The sequence below is a fragment of the Anthonomus grandis genome, chromosome 6, assembly GCF_022605725.1.
Source record: "Anthonomus grandis grandis chromosome 6, icAntGran1.3, whole genome shotgun sequence".
NCBI lineage: Eukaryota > Metazoa > Arthropoda > Insecta > Coleoptera > Curculionidae > Anthonomus > Anthonomus grandis.
In genome coordinates this window covers 17,401,074-17,415,974 of record NC_065551.1, presented here as the reverse complement: position 1 = coordinate 17,415,974, position 14,901 = coordinate 17,401,074, and positions in this window count along the sequence as shown.

Below are 14,901 nucleotides of genomic sequence, written 5' to 3'. Positions count from 1 at the left end.
GGACAGAAGGCATGTTCTTTCGAATTGATTTTAGAGTGAAATTAGTCATTTTTTGCACGCATAGCTATTTTTTCGTAGCTCAGGCGCGTTGACAAATTATATTTTACTATTGTTTATTAACTCAAATTTTATGATACGTATCTGTGTTTGTTTTACTTTTATTCGTATTTGTGCATTTAAATATAATTATCAAACTGTTTATAACTATATTATTCAATTTACTGTTTAAGATTACGCTAACTCATAAGGTAATTAAAATTAGATAATTTAAAAAAAAGTCACTAATGCATTGTAAAAATAGATCTTAAAACTGAACTTTTTAAATTTCTTCAATAATCTCCACAGAGCAGCCCTGACCTGGTACCTAATCTCCTCATGAGTCCATCTCTACAGGTCATTTTACATTCGCCCTGGGGCGATTCACGTGCACGAGAATACGGTTAGGGTGTAAAAAAGGTCTCTAAAAGTCTCTAAGTGAGGTGGGCGGGTACTGGACGGCGGAGGACAGGATGTAATCATTAGATACGGACTTATAACTTATATAAGTAACCCCAAGACAGGTACTTCAGGTAGAAAAAAGGCATTTTATCTTTTGGACAAAAAAGTCCTTTTTCTTTTTTGAAATTTGCATTACCCACTAGGAAGTTCTTCTTTTCCGTTTTTTTATTTTATAAGGGTGTTAAATATCTATATTTTATTTAAATGTGCCGTCCACTTTTACGGGAAATTAGTTGCAATTTTGTCCTAGAAACGATGTCCTAATTATATCAACATAGTACATAGTCATACGAGGAACGTATAGTGAAATATTCAAATAAAACCCTTATAGAGATGTTCTATTAGAGTACTTTATAATATACTCGTATTTATGTGACAATTTACAAAAATTTGAAATTACTGTAATATTATAGTGTTTTTACGGAAAAAAAATTATAAAATATTTTGGCTACAAAATATTTATTTACGGTTTAGAAAAATTGATAAATTCAATTCAAATTGAAAAATATGTCTAAATTAGTATGTTTTTTTTATAAATTAAATACTACACCATATTTTACTTAGATATTCTAGAAGTCTTCAACTTTCAACAATGTCTCATAAGTCAGCTAATCTTGCTCTAAAAGGTTCCTATCAACCCAAAGATATTTCTTGATATTCCAAAGCTTACACTGAAATCTATGATTGAAAATATAAAAAAAAGATAAAAAATTTGCTTAGGAAAGCAACTTTTTTTTGTATTGTTTAATCTTAATGCGAAATTAGTAGTATATTCCAAGATAGCTTTAAAAAAAACTTCGTTTTAATGAATGAAGTAACATAATATATACATATATATACTGTACAGGGTGTTTTCAAAGTTGAGTCATTCATTTAAAATGCATGTAGGACTCGTCAAAAGGAGTTGATATACCAAAAATTACCCATATAAAACTTGTATACTAAAAGAGATAGTATAATAATAAAAATTTTCAAAAAATAGAATAATGAGCCAATTTTTAATTTTTTTGGCCAATGCCATGTAAATTCTTACCGTTTTTTGTTTACCACCTTCACTGTTTATAAATATGTCTGTTATTGTATGGTTTTCGGTAAGACATCTCTAGTTCGAACATTGATATCAAACTCGTAGGCGTATTTCATATATTTTACTATTATGTTGTGTGTAAAAATCGCTCTTGTTTACGAAAACAATGAACTAATCGACATAATAGTTACCTATGGAGAGTAGCAATAAAATGTAGCTGCAATATGCAGGTTGTATGCAGAAAGTATTCCTTTAAAAAAATCAACCGTTACCACGTAACTTAATATGTCTATAAATTTACAATAATAAACAATAGAAAATTTGCATGCTGTAAAAAGATGTAATTTTCAACGGGCTGGCGTGGTAAATGGCATGCTTATTAAACCCTATTTTCTTCTACCTCGACTAACCAGGTAACTTTATTTACATTTTCTTCGACAAAATCTGCTACAATTATAAGAAAATGTTCCTCTAAATATAAGACAAAATATGTGGCTCCTATATGATGAGGCTCTACCACATTTTAGACGATAAGTTCATAAACATCTAAATAGTGAATTTTCGAATAGATGGATAGACGGCAACGGATTTAACGCTTTGCGATTTTCAACAACTTTTCTTCGGTGGGGCTATTTGAAAGAGTTGGGGTATCATAATGGAGTCGTTAATACTACACAAGAACTTTAGAAGTGCTTTGAAAATTCTTGTGGTTTAATTCGTTTACACCAGTATTTTATGAAGAAATTGAGACAATTTTAAACAATTTTTGGTAAAAACGCTAACCATTTAAATAAATAAAGATATCTTAAATATAATTTTCAATAAGCTGAAGTAACTCTCTTATTATGCAACTTTTATATAACATTAACTTCTTTTGACGTTTATTTTTGGAACATTAACTTCTTTTGACGAGTTTTATAAGGTATTTAAATAAGTGACTTAACTTTGAAAACTTTCTATATAGGTCTTTTTCATATACAGGTTGTGGAGTTAAATATCACACGTTGTTTAAAATAATGGCAAAACTGCTTGATTCCATCGATGAGCATGCGGTCGTCTGATAGGTATTTCCTGTTTTAATTTTTTACAGACTAACAATTATAATAATAGCACGTCTAATTTTGCTTTGTGACTGCAAGCTGCACTGTTGAATTTTAAAGCTTGCTATTATTTTTTTCTCAACTCATTATGGGTGTTTATACTGTATTATAGTTAAATAGTTTATATGTAGGGATTTTTTGTAATTACATTTGAAAATGTACCGATTCCTTGCGACACACTAAAGTGCAAGACCTTCTGTCGAAGTGGATTCAACATAATCAAGTAAAAGCGTTGGGGAGGAAGTGAGTATGTACCATAAAGCTGTTACTAGCATTTAGAAAAAATGCTACATTGTTTGGTATTGATCTCAGAAAAATCAGCCCGGAAGTTTTTAATTCCGTATTCAGTATCCTTAAAAATGCAATGTTTGGGCTGGTATTGTGGGCGACTTTATTATGGGGTCATTATTTATTAAAAGTATTTTAAACGGCCAAAAACCTTAAGTCGCTGCAAAACTACCTTGTTACCTAACCTTTTTATTAGTGGGACTGGTGATATTAAATGGCCTCCGAGATCTCCAGTTTTGTCCTCAAAAAACTTTTATTGTTATCTTAAAAAAACCCTTTGCAAACACGAATCTAGTGGACCAATAAATTTAAAAGAGTTCCAACAAAAAATTGCTAAATGTTCCATTCAATAATTTTGTCCATCCAGTAAATTCTATTTCACCAGAAACCCTTTTAGAAGTATAAAATGGCCTTTACGATAGGTTACCTTATTGTTCACCTAAAGAAAGATATCTGTTTAAGCCTTTTATTTAAAAAAATAATTCTTGTTAAGTTTATTTTTAAGGATTTTAATTTGATTTTTATTAGAATAACGGTTTAATTTTCCTAGTAGTTTTAATACAAAACACAGCTTAATAAATATTATGAAGCTATGATTCTATATGGGTAGTAGTACACTGATAAATATAGTGCGGTTCTTAATTGTTATTTGGTATGGGTAGAAGTAATGACTTAATATTCTAGGACTATAAACCATTTAAGAAATAAAAGAGTGGCGGGACAATTAGCCGCCCTTATAGAGCCACACTATATAAAATTATTAAAAGAATATTTTAACTATCGCGTAATATTTTGCGAAATTTTATTACGAATAATACAGTTCCCACTGTCAAAATAAGATACTTACTAACGTCACAATGCATTCATAAAACAGGTTTACGACTAACCAAACTTTATTTTATTCTCGACACGTGTTTTGCTAACGAGGTTAGCATAAGATTAAAAGTAAACTAAAACGAACAAGTGGTCTAATGTACTAAAGATGTAACCAACAGAGCGAAAAATCTAATAAAGCATGGTTGAATGAAATTTAAGCACTAACTAAATTATATCATTGACTATGAAGGATTGGACCTTTATTCCTATTAAGAATAGTTTTGTGATTTTTCATTATTATTTAAGTCTCGTACGCATCTAATTTTAGATTATTGTTAACAGATTAAAATAATTTTAACTTGTCTATTTCTACATAGTGGCCGGTATTCAAAACATGTTAGCCAAATTTGACTTTTCAACTCTTTCATATTTCATATGAGCTATATGTTCTTTAAACTTGACTTTAATAGATCTTCTTCTTTACTCTGTGTAATTCTTATCACAATCGTTACAACCAATCTCATAGATCCCACACTTATTATAGGTCTTCATTTCATCTTTTGGGTTTCCTAAAAGATTTCATGACCAAACTTTAATACACTATTCTTAGACCTTAAAAACCCTATCAAAATCTTCTATCAAGATAGTATCATGTTGTATTGTAACAAATAATTGCATAAAATAATTTGTATGTATTTAAAAGTTCTAAAAAAAACAGCTCTGCTAGAAAGGGGATGAGGCAATTATCCATAACTGTACCTTCAAGTTGTTCATGTATTTTATTATATGCAAAGTGTTACATATTATAAACACATTTCTAAATATAATAATGTTAATTTAATTATTTTTTGGATATTATCGAAGCCATTACTTTCCAAAACTTCAGTCAGGTATTGCAAAGTTTCTGGTATAGGAATACTTAGGAACAAAGAACATTGAAAGAAATAAGAATTCTATTTTCACTTAAAATTAAATTATTTACTTCGAAAATAAACGGTTGACTGTTTTTGACTTAAAAAGATGTTAGTCTCTCAAATTGCTTTACCAAAGACTTTGAAATATTGTCCTAAGTTCCTAAAGTTCCTGTTTTAAGGAGATCCTACAATGGAGATAATTGGACTTATTTTATTGCGAGCAACCTTCTATGCAAGATGATTAATTCCCCAATATGTATAAATATTTTTAGAATTTTATCTAGGACGTACTTGGGAATATTTTATTTATAATTCTTTTTTTTAAGTATTTCCTTTAGTTTTTTTATGAAAAAGTTATTTTTTTACACTATAAAACATAAATGCATTCTGCGTTGGTACTCATAGTACATCGTAAAAATATACATCAGAACCACTAGAAAAAATATTTTTAAGAATTTTTAAAGGTGGATAATTTATGAAATGTTTAGGTGCTTCATAAAAAATACCCATATTTAGATTTTATTAGAAAATAACATGTTTTATATCAAGGAAGCGTGTTTTAGGGATGCACATTAGAATATCTTTATAAATATTTTCAGAAAAAAGTTTCTACACTACTTTCTCTATTAATATATGTCAAAAATAAATAGTTTTTCAGGCAATATATATTTTGTGGTTTCATATATGTTAGTAGGCTAAAGAGAATACCGTTTTTGTGTAAAAACAAGCTTAAAAAAAATTGCCACTTTCGTACTATTAAAACATAAAAAGTGATAGTTGTTAACTAAATTTTATAATAAATACATGTAATCAGATTCTGAAGTAATTGTGTGAAAAACTGTCAATAAATAATTTAAAAAAAGTGCTTTTTGTAATATTAAAGCACATAAACTCACTTTTTTAACTATATTAGAACATTAGTAGCTTTGGTGTAAATTCTTTATTTTAAGACACATAATATACTAAACTCATTATTTTTTTTCGATATAAGCATAAAAACCCACTTTTAATTCAATAAGAAAAATATATTTAATTTTTTTTTTAAAAGAACTAGCATTAAAATATTGTCCTTTTCGTATTATAAAAACCCAAAAAAAGCAAATTAAAGTGCCTAATAAATTGAAAGTAAACATGTAAAATCCAGTCGTAATTCACCGATTTTTAAACATTTTTAAACACCGATTTTTATACATCTTTGACGCTATAAAAGCACAAAAAAATCTGATTTCTACAATAATTCGTTTAAAAATTTGGAATCTAAAACAGCATCAAAAATTAGGCTTTTTGCACACAGCAACGAGATAAATCATTTCTTATGAATTTTAGAAGGTTTAAGATTTATGGGAAATTAGTGGGATATCTCAAGAATATCATAACAAAAGAGGCATACTTTCTTAGTTAAAATTACATATTATATAGCAAGAAAGTTTTATGTTTTTGAAATCCTTTTTTGAGTAAAAAGTAAGATATAAAAAAAATTAAATTTTCGTACTACAAAAGTAAACTTAACAAAAACTTATAACTTAAAACTTACAAAACTAAAATTAACAAAAAATTTGCCATTTACATTAAGCACGCAATATTTGCATTTTTAATCCTTTTTTAGCTAAAGACTAACATTGAAAACTCCCCTTTTTGGACTTTTGCCATTTTTTTACGTAAATGTTAATATATATGGGTTAAGAAGGCGAAGGGTTGACGTATACAATGGGGGGTAGTTTTGAAATCCTGCAGGATCGGCAATCTGAGGCCGATTTCAGTGCTGCTCATTTAAATCTTCGCTCCATAAAAACCGGTTTTTGATGAATTTCTAAATTATGCCAGTGAATATGACTTTGTTATTTTGGGAGTTACAGAGACTTGGCTTACACCAGATGATGATAGCTTGATTTTTAACATACCTAATTATAATTTTATAAGGAAAGATCGGAATGGGCGGTTAAATTAAGTTCTCTTTAGTAACGTTTTCCCATATAACTAATGAGTTTGAGTATTTAAGTATAAGGTTTATTGCAAATAAAAGAAATATTTTATTAGTAAATATGTATAGGCCACCCTCTTCTAGCATGCCTAATTTTCTTGAACTTGTTGAAGAAATTTTTACTATATCTGTTCCATGCTATGATAGTATAATTTTTATGGGGGACTTAAATATAGATTACTGAGACCAAGTGCAGTAACTTTAAACTTTAAGTATCTTTTGGAAGTATTCGATCTTCGGCAACTGATTAATAACCATACTAGAATCAACTATCGGTCTAATACCCTTATTGACGTCATTGTAGCTAGCAGTAACATCAAGTGTATTAGCTCTCAATGTACCTGTATATCGGAGTCCATAACTGATCATAATCTAGTTCAAGCGATTTTAAACTTACCAAAATTTAAATTATGTAAAAAAGTTGTTAGGTCCAGGGACTACAATAGTATTAACATGATTTCATTTGGGGAGGAGGCCCAGCAGCTACAGTGGCATAAGTGTCATTACTTACCAATAATATTTCCTATTTAATAAATAAATACGCTCCGTTTAAAACAACACTATATAAGGATAGACCATTTACCCCGTGGATAATGAGTAATATTAAATATCTAATTAAATTAAGAGACAAAGCTCGCAAAAAATATACTCGATAAAAAACTCTCGTGAATTTGACATGTTACAGGCGATTAAAGAATTATACTAAACACGCAATTAATCACGAAAAAATTACATTTTTCAAGCAAATGTCTATAGAAAAGGGTAAAGAATTTTGGAACAAAGCAAAAAAACTTAATTTTACTAAAAAAAAGATTGACCCTATTCCTGAAAATCTCAATTTACCCGAGGACTTTAATAATTTTTTTTCGAACACCATGGGCCCTACTAATTCAACATCATTAGAAAAACTTAACCTTTATAATTCAAATACATTTAGTCATTTTGAGACGGAATTTAATATAAGTCTTATAACTGAAAATAAAACTGTCGATATTATAAATAAAATAGGGTCAAATGCAATATATGGTGATGGAATTTCCATTAGAGATCTTAAACTATGTCTTCCTTTTTGTCTTATGCCATTAGTCAATATTTTAAATTCCTGCATCTTAGAAAACCAATTCCCCGATGATTGGAAAAAAGCGATACTCATTCCCTCACCAAAAATACCTTGTCCAACAGATTATAAAGACATTAGACTAATAAGTATTCTGCCTGTCATTTCAAAAATCTTAGAACGTCACGTATATAACGAAATAGCTGACTATGTTTATAATTTAAAAATTATTCCTGATTGCCAGTCAGGATTTCGTAAATCTTTTAGTACTATAACAAGTCTTATCAGTATTGTTAACGATATCAGATTTAAAGAGGATTCAAAGGAAATAACTTGCCTAACTCTTTTAGATCTAAGTAAAGCATTTGATACCATAGATCACCAAATGCTTTTGGTAAAACTGCACTATTATGGTTTTTCGGCAAATGCCATACATTTTTTTACCTCTTATCTTAAAGATCGGTTACATTGTGTCCGAACGGTGAATGATGGTGAATTTAAATTTTCAAGGTTTTTGTCATTTAAAAAAGGGGTGCCTCAGGGTTTCATATTAGGCCCCTTACTTTTCTCTTTATATGTTGCGGACATGAATCAGTGCATCGAAAATTCTAAGCTGCTCCAATTTGCTGACGACTCCCAAATTTATAATTCTTTTAAAATATCAGACGTTCAGGTGGCACAGAAAAAAATTAACGCCGACTTAAATCAGATTGCTTTGTTGCTGAAAACCATAACCTCAAATTAAATGCTTCAAAGTTATGTGCAATGTTTTTTTCACAAAATAAAAGTCATCTTCTAGATTGCATTGAAAATTTTAAAATTAATATTAATGGAACAGTTATACCAACCGTTGCGGAAAAACGTAATCTAGGGGTTATATTCAATTCAAATTTCAGCTTTGCCTCCCACATTAAGAACAAAATTAAAATTGCTTGCGGTGGTTTAAAAAACTTATATCAATACAAAAATCAGTTACCATCAAACACCAAATATTTGCTTTGCAATTCGCTTGTACTGTCTTTGGTGGATTATGCAGACATTGTGTATGGCGACTCACTAACCCTATCTCTGTCAAGGACGGTGCAAAAACTGCAAAATAGTTGTATGCGTTTTTCCTTTAATATATCGTATAGGGACCACATTACTCCTTATCTAAATTCACATTTTATAATTTTTTAAACTGCCATATGTATAATTTAATTTACAAAATAATTAAATCAGGTCAGCCGCCATATTTAAAATACTTATTTTTCCACCATGATTATATACACAATGTAAGAAATCCAAACTTATCCATTTCATCGAACATCAGGTTTTAAAAAATCATTCCAGTATGTAGGCATTCATATGTGGAACAAGTTACCGGATTACATTAAAAATAGTTCACCAAAGAAATTTATTGCTTATGTTAAAGATTCTTCTTAATTCTCAACTAACATAGGCATTTTAACAAATTCACACCACCAAATTTTTATTAAAAATTTAATTTAATTGTTTTTATTTAATTGCAACCATATTATTTTTGAGTTATTATTTTTTAAATCAACACTGGTCTTGTTGGTCTTGAAGGCATAAAAATAAAATTTTAAATGGTTCATTTTGGAATATCTATTCATTTTCGCATCATGTTGCCCTGGTTTTCCAGCCTCGGCTCGTGTTTTTTGCCGCCCTTCCTCTCTCTGTCTATTGCACAAATGGTACCTATATTAATGTAATTGATATAATAAATTATTACACTATATTTTTTTTTTGTTTTTAGCTTTTATATGTTTTTAGGGTTTAATAACTTATTTTCTAAATAATTATAATTGGGAAAGTCTTTATTCTTCTTTTAGTTGTAATTAGGTTAGTATGTTTTAACGGTCTGAGCGGCACATGCGCGCTAGCTCGTGTATGTGTTATCGGTTGTTTTTATAATTGCAGTTCAGTCCGCATTACTCTTAGCATTGTGTAAATTTTTGTAATAAAAAAATGTAATTTTCTATGTACAATGTTTAAGTGGTAATAAAAGCCTTTTGAATTTGAATTTAAATATGAATGAAATTGTGTCTGTCTTTTATTAAAAATTTTAATTTGTTTAATTTATTCATACATCAATACATAATAATATAAATTACATGAATGTAGGAATGTAGGAACATACTCATAGGCACCTAGGTAACTTAAAACCTGAATGAGCCTGTTAACAAGATTTCTTATATTACAAAATATCAATAAATCCATCTGATGCTAATTTATATTCACTTAAGACCTAAACTACATATTCGGTTACTTAAACCTAACCTATATAAATTCCAATTTATAATTTTAACTGCTGTTAAATAGTTCTTTAACTTTTTTATTATTTGTATAAATATAATGTCTGCAAGATTTCTTAAATTTTTTTTTATTCGCTATTTTTCTTATATCTTTTGGAACTAAATTAAATATTTTTGGTGCAAAATAATTTATAAAACGCTTATTTAAATTTGTATTACTTTTGGGAGTTTTTAAGTGTTCATTCATCTTATTGCGAGTATTAAAGGTATGTGTTACAGCAATATTCAGTTCAGGATTTTTATGAACAAAGCAACAAACTTCCAAAACATAAAGTGATCGGACATCAAATATATCACATGAGTACAATAAATTGGTTGAATATAGTTTATTTTTCCCAAACATGATTTTTAAAATATAATTTTGTACCACATTTAAGGGTTTCAAAGAAGTTTGGTACAGTCCACCCCATGCAACAATACCGTATCTAATCAATGACTCAACCAATGCCCTATAAACTGCAACCAACAATTTCCGGCTTAAGATTTGTTTTAGAATGTAAAATTTGTGTAAGAGTTTTCGAATATTTTTGGTTAGATTTAAAATGTGGTGATTCCATTTTAGATGCTTATCAATAGTAACACCCAAATATTTAGTGAAGTAAACTTCTTTAATAATATTATCCTGTTGTGTATTGTTTTCTATATCAAGAGAATTAAATGATGGGCGGTTTGCTTCAGTTAATGAAAATGCAATATAGTGAGTTTTTGATATGTTAAGTGATAATTTAAAAGTGTCTAGCCAGTTTTTTATCTTACGTATTCCGATTATTGCACTGTCTTTCACATTTTCCCATGTTGTTCCAGAGAAAATTATTGCCGTATCATCTGCGTATGATATAACAGCACCATCTTTAATTTTTAATTCTGTTAGTGAGTTAATATATGTAATGAACAGTAAAGGTCCTAACACGGTTCCCTGAGGTATTCCTATTTTTATTTCTAATGGTTCACTTAATGTATCCTCAATTTTTAAATATTGCTGCCTTCCAGTTAAATAACTTTGAAAAACCTCCAATACTGGGCCCCTAACTCCATTTGAAGATAAAACATCCAAGAGAAGATCATAGGGCACAGTATCAAAGGCCTTTGCCAAATCCAGGAATACTGTAATACATTTCTTGTTCTTTTCCAGTTTATCTGTTATTTGTTTAGTAAGTTGATATAGGGCATCTGTTGTACTTGACCCACTAAGAAAACCGTATTGTCGTTTCGATATTAAGTTTTTACTTTGCAAAAATGTCATTAACCTATCTTTCAGGCACTTCTCAAAAACTTTAGCAAAATTATTTATTACACTGATTGGTCGATAATTATTTATATTACTTTTTTCTCCGGATTTAAAAATAGGTGACACAATTGATATTTTAAATTGTTCAGGGACTTTTCCCGTAGTGAATATTAAATTAATAATATGGGCGAGGGGGCGAACTAAAAATAAATGTGTCTTTTTTATTAAAGAAGAGGTAAAGTTATCTATCCCTGGAGAGCTATTGTTCTTAAGATTGTTAATCTGTTTAATTATATCATTATTATCAACTGGACTTGAATAAAATGAATTCAACAAGGCTGTATTTACATCTATTTCATTCTGGCTAGTTTTAATTTTGTTATACATTTCCAGTCCAATGTTAGTAAAGTAATTGTTACAATAATCGGCCAAACTCTTGATATTCGTAAAGGGGATGTTAAATGATTAAATCTTTGATAATGATTTAATCTTCTTCGGTGAAAAAATCTAGCATCAAAATATGCCCTATTTGTACTAAAAAAACCCAAAAAAATTACATTTTTGAATTAAATTGCCGAAAAAAGTGAACATAAACAACCAAATTTACCAATTTTTAAACGTAAACAAACTCAAAATGGTGTTCGAAACCACTGCCGTTCTCACGAGACTATTTTTAGGCGATGCAGAATTTTTTTCCGCTTTTTTAACGACTCACACTTGTGCAACCGATGGTGTTTCATTATCCCACGCCTGATGCCCACATCTGGATTTAGACGATTCGGTTTCTTTTCCTTAAAACCCATCAGAACATAAAAAAAATTACTTTTGACGGCATATTTTGGTTTTAGGCAGATTTTACAATACTTGCCCCAGGTGCACTAGAGAAACTCAACTATTTCAAATACTACACTATAACAGATCTTCAAGGAGATAATTAACAATAGAATACTACATTTAGTTACGCTACATCCGCAATTTCCTTACAACTTTTGCCTTCTTAAGTGTTTTCAAGGCATTTTTCAATGAGTGCGTATACAAAGCCCCTTTCATTCATTTGGGGGTACTTTAAACTACCCGCCACTTTTTATAATAGTTTTATTGTGATTTTCAAATAGTTCTTAAAAGGGTACTTTAAGGCACCGACCAAGATGGATCTTATTCATTCATCCTTTTGTTAGAGTACTACAATTGTACTACTAGGAAAGACCGGATAATTTTTGGCATTGGGTAAAAATCAACTTACAATATGTGTATTATACTAGTTAAAAGACTATTCAGGCGTAGTTAGATTTTTTTTTAATTTCCAGTGTGAATTTATATTTTATAAGATTTTAATGCAAAAAATGCGTTAATTTTTTGTAAATTCTCAAAAAAGACCAAAAATTAAATAAAAATTTGTAAAATGCAGATAGATCAGGGTATCGAGTTTTATACAAGCATTATTGATAGGGCTTTAGGAAAAAAAATAATATCCTATAAGGTTTCAACTAATTTTATAAACATAAAAATTAAAATATGAAATAAAATGTTATAATAATTATCATTTAGAAGTTTATGTTATTTAAATAATACATATTTTAAAGAAAATCAGCAAAATTACTTCTAACTTAGAATCATTCATTATATAAGTGGCTCTTTTCTCATATATTTCCTGGTGCTTAAATTAAAAATTCGTATAAAACCACGCCCCGAAAAAAATCCAATCAAGTGTAAAGAACAACGTAACAAAACTTCATAAAGATACTATATAATGATAACCTCAAAAAATTATATAAAAGCTCCATAATTAATCCAATACAGGTGATGGACCATATATAGTAAACCCATGGCAAAAATATCTCACGGTTTTTATCGGATTTAATTTTTTTTACGACGACCATAAAACGAGAAATTTAATAGTCCAGTGCTGGTGTAAATTTTGAAAAAAGAACGAGTTAATACTGGGCATTTTTTGATATTTCGTCTTGTTTATGGTCAACTGAAATCATTTTAAAATAAATGCAATATAAATAAAATAAATGTGTGTACATTATAAGGAAAATAGTGTGAATTGTCTTTTTGCTGAAGACCAACATAAATATAATCAACAAGATCAGGTTACATCACCAAGTGGTAGATCAACTCGTGTGACATATGGCCAGACGTTGCGTTGTCTACATATCGTAACATGCGGATATCAGGTTTCTGCAAGAGATTTATTATAGGGTTGTTGTGTGCTTTTGCTCGGGTCTTCTTGTCAATTAATCATGTGTTTTTCATGCTTTTATGTATATTTGATTTGAACTTAATTTAAGATTTATTTTATAATATTTTTAGGTTTTAATAGTCGAATTACAAGGACCTATAATTTTTTTAGGCCAAAATTAAGATTTTTTTATAGAGTGACGTACAGATACCCATAAACAGTTATTATTATTATTTTTTCAAATAATAAGTAAAACTTTAATAAATAATGTTTAAATTACAACATTGTAATAAATATTTAAAATATAGGTTTAAAAAAATTGAAAATAATTTGTATCTTTTTTCTTTAACTTTTTATTTAATAATTTTCTCAAAAGGTACATTTATTTTATTTTGGCAATTTTATCCAATAATATTTTTAAAAAATCTATTGATATTTTTAACTTAAAATTTATTTATATTAAAATAATAATAATAATAATAATAATATAATAATAAAGCATTTATTTAGCATAAAAAAGCTACATATAAGTACAAGTTTGCCTTATTAGTCTTATTACAATAGTAGAAATAGAAAAAAAAACAACATTTGTAAATATGTGAAAATTAAATAAAAATATAAATAAAAAGTGTAATGTATGTACAGGACACAAACAAAAAGAAACAAGAATAAACCTACAGTACCTAATTCAACAAAAACATTACTAATACAAATACCAATACAAATACCAGAGGGCAACAATAAAATTAAACAAAGATAAAACTTAACTTATTAACATATAACAAATAAAATAATTAAAAACGGGCTAAAATGTGTAAAATTAAAAATAAACATGTAAAATATTTATATACAGGACGAGAAACAAAAGAAACGAGAAGAAACCTACAGTGCTAAGATGTATAAATAAAATAAATAAAAACGGGCTAAAATTTATAAAATTAAAATAAATAAACTATCTATACTAACAGTTATCTAAAAGAAATTTTCTTAGGAGCCTTTTGAACCGGTTTAGATTATCACAGTTTTTTATTATCACAGGTAATTTGTTAAATTCAGATAATCCCTTATATAAAACCAAGTTTTGCATTTGGGTCGAATTGCACCATTCCAATAAAATAAAATCTGTACGATTTCTCGTATGATAACTATGAATATCACTAAATACCTTCAATCCATCACACAAATAGTTAGGTAACAAATTATGTTTAAGTTTAAAAACAAATAGATACACATTAAATAAAACCCTTTGCTTCCCAGACAACATATTCAAAACATTCAACATACATTTAATTGGCGTATACCAACTACATTTTAAAATTTGTCTCATAGCTCTATTTTGTATTTTCTTCATTTGGTTTATTTTATACTGAGGTAGATAAAATAACAAAGTCGAACAGAATTGTAAGTGTGAGATAACAATAATATTATAGAGTTGTAGTTTTGTATGCATGCTTAAGTTTTTACCTATTCAAGTTATAAAACCGACTTT